The 6,269-nt window shown below is 52.4% G+C and overlaps 1 long non-coding RNA gene across 1 annotated transcript; it reads right to left on the reverse strand.

Moving 5' to 3' along the window:
• Window positions 1-3,494: 3,494 nt before the first annotated feature.
• Window positions 3,495-5,793, reverse strand: LOC106724839. The gene is made up of 3 exons (XR_001360668.1): window positions 5,725-5,793; window positions 5,038-5,181; window positions 3,495-3,574 (listed from the first exon to the last, which is right to left on the reverse strand). It is a non-coding gene; the product is annotated as an uncharacterized LOC106724839 (long non-coding RNA).
• Window positions 5,794-6,269: the final 476 nt, after the last annotated feature.

Below are 6,269 nucleotides of genomic sequence, written 5' to 3' on the forward strand. Positions count from 1 at the left end.
TTCTGAGCCCCACCCCTTCCTGAGCCCCTTCCCCTCCTGAATCCCCTTCTCTCTCCCCCTTTTCCTGAGCACCCCTCCCATCTTTCAGTCCCTTCAGAGGGGGTGGCCTGGACAGCCCTTCCCAGAGAGTCCAGATAGAAAGGTGGCCCTGTGGCTGGTGGGGACCTCCCTGCACCTCCTCAGCTGTGGCAGCACCCTCATGTTTTGTGATATGAAGAACGGCCTGAACTTTTGAGGGGTTCCCTGCAGCTAATTACCCAGCAAATATCTGCAAACACCACTGACCTGGGCCCCCGGGTCCTGGGCGAGGCTCCTCATCCCAAACCGTGCTGTCCACACCCCTCCCCGCTTCACATCCCTGCACAGACCTCTCCACCTCACTTCCCAACTAGAAGCCAATCTAGAATTGGGGGGTGGGTAGGAATTCGGACATCACTCATTCAACCATTCATTCATTCATTCATTCATTCATATTATCAACAAACATTTCATGGAGCACCTGCTGTCTGCAAGCCTGTGCTGGGGGCCCAGGGTACAGTCCCACAGTAGGGGGCTCACGGTCCAGTGGGTGATGGGGTCAGAGGAATGTGATGGGGGCACACAGGCAGCTGTGGGGATCCGGGAGCTGGTGGGTCCTGGAAGACTTCCTGCAGAAGGTGTCATCTAAACTGAGGGCTAAAGGCATTAGGGGTTAAGGGAGGCTGTTCCTGGCAGAGAGAACAGCAAGTGCAAAGGCCCTGAGGCAGGAGTCCTGCCTTTGGCTCCAGCTTGGCCATTCCTTTGCTGTGTGATCTGGACAAGTGATCGCCTCTTTCTGAGCCTCAGTTTCACACTCAAGTTAAAGGCCCAACGGGGCACCTGAAACACAGCAGGCACTCCGTCGGTACCTGCCAGATGTGGGTGAAAAGTTGAGGTTCTAGACGACTGTCACGAAACAGAAGGCTCCTGGTCCCTGCCTGGGGTGCGCAGGTTGGGGCAGCTCATGACCTTTTCCTGGCCAAGGTGCCCCTTCCCCGGCCCCTCTCCCCTCGGCCCACCAGCCCTCCACCAGCTGTCCTTCCATGTTTGCGCCGGTCTGTCAAGAGCAGGCGCCTGTTCCGGAACACCTGATGCCCTGCTTCCCAGGGATTTCAGAGGAGTAGATGCGCGGAAGTTCAGCTGCCGCACGGGCTTAACCCTGGAGCCTGGGCGCCGGGTCCTCAGAGGCCCAGTGCTGGCCCTCTTGACCCCACAGAGAACCTGGCACTGCTCCCAACCTTTGCTGGAAAGACCCCACTTCGACTCCCAGCACTGGCCTCGCCTCGAGGTGTGGCCTGGGGAAAGCCCGTCCACCTCTCTAGTCACCCTCACAGCCAATAACGATGAGAGCCAACACACCCTCAGTGCGTGCATGTGCCCGGGGCCATGTTTAGAGTCTTTCTATCAGTAAACTCTGTCTTCGAGCAGGATTCTGAGTTTCACAAGAAGTGGAAACTGAGGCACAGAGCGAGGCTGTATGACTCACAGGGTGAATCATCCAATCAATATTAACAGAAATAATCTATTGTGTGCCTTCTTTATATGGATCAGCTCATTAAATTCTCCCCAAAACCAAATGAGGTTGTGGGGACCGCTAATAGAGGTCTCTTGTTATAGACGTGGAGACTGAGGCCCAGAGAGGCGAAGCAATCAGCCCCAGGTCACAACGCTGTACAAGAGGGACCCCTGGGAGCACTCCCTGAATAGGACCGCTATTATGACGGCTGCTGTTGCGTTATTATTTTTCTACCTGCTAAGAAAACTTACCTAAAACGTGGGAATGTCAACCGAGGCCAGCTCCCTCCCTGCCCTCCCCAGCCCGGGAACTAGTCACCGAGCACCAGGCTCTGCACACCCAGGCACCTCCCGCCCAGCTCCAAGGAGCAGCGAGGAGGAGCAGCTCTGAGAACCTGTCTTCCTCCCATGACGGCAGAGAACCAGGTCAGCCAACCGCTGGGACATCAAAGGGAATCTATAAATACAGCCGCAGGAGGAAAAATAGACACTTTGCTAGCTCTTCTCAGCCTTGCCTCTCTCCCACTCCGAATCGTTCCTGGCGAGGTGCCCACCCCAGGAGTTGCTGGGTCAGAGCCCCCAGCCCCAGGACCCCCTACGGGAAAACGGTGGAGGGAAGCAACTGACAGAGCCTCAGTTTCCCCCCAGGAGCTCAACTTCTGCCCTTGCCTCCTCCTGCCAGATGTGTAAGGAAAGAGGGGCGTCGCCGGGACTGTCCCCGGGAGGTGCAGATGAGATTTTAAGGCCAGAGGTGAAGCTTACTGGTTTGATCCCCAAACTCTGGAATCTTCCTTCTTTCTTTCAGGGAAGATATAGGACTTCGACATTGTGTTGGGAGCTGGGAAGCTGGGAGGACCAAGGCAGACAGTTCAGACTTAGTCAGGGTGGTCAGGAAGGCTTCCTGGAGGAGGTGATATGCGCTGAGACCAGGGAGGATGGGGAAGATAGGAAGTAAAGAGCCAGGCTGGGGAGGAGGCTGAGGGGAAGAAGTTCCAGTCCTTCTGGGTTCTTCCCTCTTCCTCATTCCCCAAGTCCTGTGCCTCCAAAATGCCTCTCAAATCCTTCTATCACTTTCCACGTCCACAGCCCGTCCCTGCTCCGGGGTCCCATGCTGCTCCCTGAGTCTAAGGCAGTCATCTTCTCCTGGTCCCCCTGAGCCACTGCTGTCCAGGGTGCATCCTTCTCCACAAGACAGCCAGAGGGATCTTTTTGTTTTTTTAATATATTTTATTGATTTTTTACAGAGAGGAAGGGAGAGGGATAGAGAGTTAGAAACATCGATGAGAGAGAAACATCGATCAGCTGCCTCCTACGCACCCCCTACTGGGGATGTGCCCACAACCAAGGTACATGCCCTTGACCGGAATCGAACCTGGGACCCTTCAGTCCGCAGGCCGACTCTCTATCCACTGAGCCAAACCGGTTAGGGCCAGAGGGATCTTTTTAAAAGTTCAATCAGTCCCACTGGCTCCCCATAAACGCTCCCATAACCAGCTCAGTCTCGGTCACTGCTGTGTTCCCAGCAGTGCCTAGAGCCTGTACACAGTAGGTGCTCAATAAAGTTAGCTGAATAAATAGGCCGATGAGGGTCAAGGCCCACGGGCTCGGTTCTACTTCCTGAAGACATTGGAGGTTTGGTAGCTGGAGCCGAGCTGGTCCCAGGAAGGGCCAAAAGGGTACAAGGAGCATGGGTGTGGAGTTCCTGAGCTCAGCACCTGCCGACAGCACCGCCACCCACTGACGTCAGCATCACTTGAGTAGCTAACCCTGGTGGCAGTGATGGAACCGCCACTGGCTGAGGTCATTCACACCCCCCTCCACTGTCACCATCTGGTTTTTCCTCCAAACAGTTTTCCTTTAAAAAAAAAAATCATGGTAAACTATACATAATAATACTTACTGTTTTGGCCATTTGTAATGTACATCTCAGTGGCATTGATTGAGTAGCTAACCCTGGTGGCAGTGATGGAACCGCTACTGGCTGAGGTCATTCACACCCCCCTCCACTGTCATCATCTGGTTTTTCCTCCAAACAGTTTTTCTTTAAAAAAAAAAATATCATGGTAAACTATACATAATAATACTTATTGTTTTGGCCATTTGTAATGTACATCTCAGTGGCATTGAACACATTCACATGATTGTACAATCATCCCTACCGTCTGCCTCCAGAACTTTCTTATTTTCCCAAACTGGAACTCTGTCCCCATTAAACACTAACTCCCCAGCACCCCCCCACACACACACACACACATACACACACACTCCCCATTAAACACTAACTCCCCAGCACCCCCCCCCCACACACACACACACACAGCCCCTGGCTCCCACCATCTACTTCCTGTCTCTGTGCATCTGACTCCTCTAGGGACCTCCTGTGAGTGGGATCACACAGTATTTGTCCTTCTGTGTCTGGCTTATGTCACTGAGCACAATGTCCTCAAGGTTCATCTATGTTGTAGCAGGTGTCAGAACTTCCTTCCTCTTTAAGGCTGAGTAATATTCCCCTGTCTGGACGGACCACATTGTGTTTATCATCCGTGACATTTGGGTTGTTCCCCCTTCTGGCCATTGTACTTATGCTGGTATGAACACAGGTGTGCAAAAACCTGTTCCTGACATACAGGTGTCTGTTCTGTCTTTTTTTTCCCCTCTGTAGACAATGCCCTGAACAATGTCAAGGGCATCAAAGCTCCTCACAACTTCCAAGGAAAGAGTTAAGAGGAAGAAATGTGGAGTTTTAGGACCTCAAAGGAAATGAGAAGGAAACCCATCTTTGTGAAGCACCTACTATGTGCCAGGCCCTGGCATCTTTTGAAACATCCTCACATTAAACAACTTGCTCACGGCTGGGAAGTGGCAAAGCCAAGGTTTGGACCCCAGCCCGCAGCGGGCACACCTATTCCACCGCCTGCTGGCTTGCCTCTAAGGGGGCGCAGCTCACCACTCCATCACTGATTCAAGAATGAATTAATACGATGATCTTAGAAGAAAAATACTGGGTGACGAAGAGCTGCCCTGATGGAGAAAGTGACATTGGCCAAGCACAGCAAGGATCCTCCCAAGCAGAGGGAGCAGCCGTGCGAAGGCCCTCAGGCTGGACTGTGCCTGACTTACTGGAGGAATGGCCAGGAGGGGCAGGTCGATGTGGCTGAAGCAGAGTGAGGGTGAAAGGGTGGGAGGGGGTTGGCCCTGAGAGGGCTTCTGGATGAAGGGGGCACAGGACAGGGTCATACACGCACCAAGACAGAACTCCCATATGGCCTCCCCGTGGTTACCACTGCCCTCCCGCCTCCATTCATGCTCAGGTCCCTGAGATTTCTGGATAACAAACATTTATTGAGTACCTACTGTGTGCCAGGGTTGTTCTGGGCCAGGAGTGGGGAACCTTTTTTTCTGCCAAGAGCCATTTGGATATTTATAACCTCATTCACGGGCGATGCAAAATTATCAACTTAAAAATTAGCCTGCTCTATTTGGTCAAACATTTAATTAACTCACCCCTAATGCCTTGGCAGGCCAGACCAAATGAGTCCTCAGACCTTAAGCGACCCATGGACCAGACGTCCCCCACTCCTGTTCTAGGCAATGGGAATCCAGCAGGGGACAAATGGTGCTGTGGGAGAGGCAATCTGCAATGCTTGGCTGTGAAAAGAAAATGAAGAAAAACAGAGCAGGATGAGAGGAAAGAAAGGACAGGGTGTTGCTATAGATGCAGAGGTCAGGGTAGCCTCCCTGCAGAGTGACATTTGAGCTGAGACTTAGAGGAAAAGAGGGGCCATATAGAAATCTGTGGGGAGCCCTAACCGGTTTGGCTCAGTGGACAGAGCGTCAGCCTGCAGACTCAAGGGTCCCAGGTTCGATTCCGGTCAAGGGCATGTACCTTGGTTGTGGGCACATCCCCAGTAGGGGGTGTGCAGGAGGCAGCTGATCAATGTTTCTCTCTCATCAATGTTTCTAACTCTCTATCCCTCTCCCTTCCTCTCTGTAAAAAAAATCAATAAAATATATTTTAAAAAATAAAAATACAAATAAAAATCATCATTCTCCCCTTTAAAAAAAAAAGAAAAGAAAAAAAGAAATCTGTAGGGAGAGCATTGCAGGCAGAGAAAATGGCAAGTGCAAAGGCCCTGGGGCAGGTACAGAGTTACACATTCAGAGACACCATCAGACCCTTAACAGCTGTACCTCCAACACTTCCGAGTGATGCTTTCTCCTTCCCGAAGTCCCCCTGGAGCTCCTCAGAGCTTCCAGATGGGTCGCCGAGCACTCAGCCCAGGTCCCAAGTCATTTGCCTGAAGAGCCTTCCCAGCTAAGGGTCCCAGAGCCCATGGAGACATGGAGACATGTGGGCTTACAAATCCAGTCCCAGTTCCTGGCTATGTGAGTGGCCAAGCCTTTTCTCTCTGGGCCTCAGTTTCCACGCCTGAAAATGGGATCATAACAGTAGCTTTGTTCTGGAGTCGCGGGGCTGCATTCAGTAGCTGCTCGATAAATGTCAGCTCATCCTTCTAACGATTACTATATGCACAAGACGGGCCATGTTCTGGCAACAGGCCCACGGTACCGTGTAGTCTCTGGAACGGTCCACACCCTCTCTGGGCACCAGTTACACCGAAATCCTCCAGGAGGGTATTTGAACTTGGAAAAGCGTCCAAGAGAGAGCCCCCCTCCCCTGCAAGAAAGCAAGGGTTAAAGGGCAGGGGCGGGAAAGGGTAAGGACCATGACGCAC

This window comes from Myotis brandtii, unplaced genomic scaffold (genome assembly GCF_000412655.1).
Source record: "Myotis brandtii unplaced genomic scaffold, ASM41265v1 scaffold122, whole genome shotgun sequence".
NCBI classification, from domain to species: domain Eukaryota; kingdom Metazoa; phylum Chordata; class Mammalia; order Chiroptera; family Vespertilionidae; genus Myotis; species Myotis brandtii.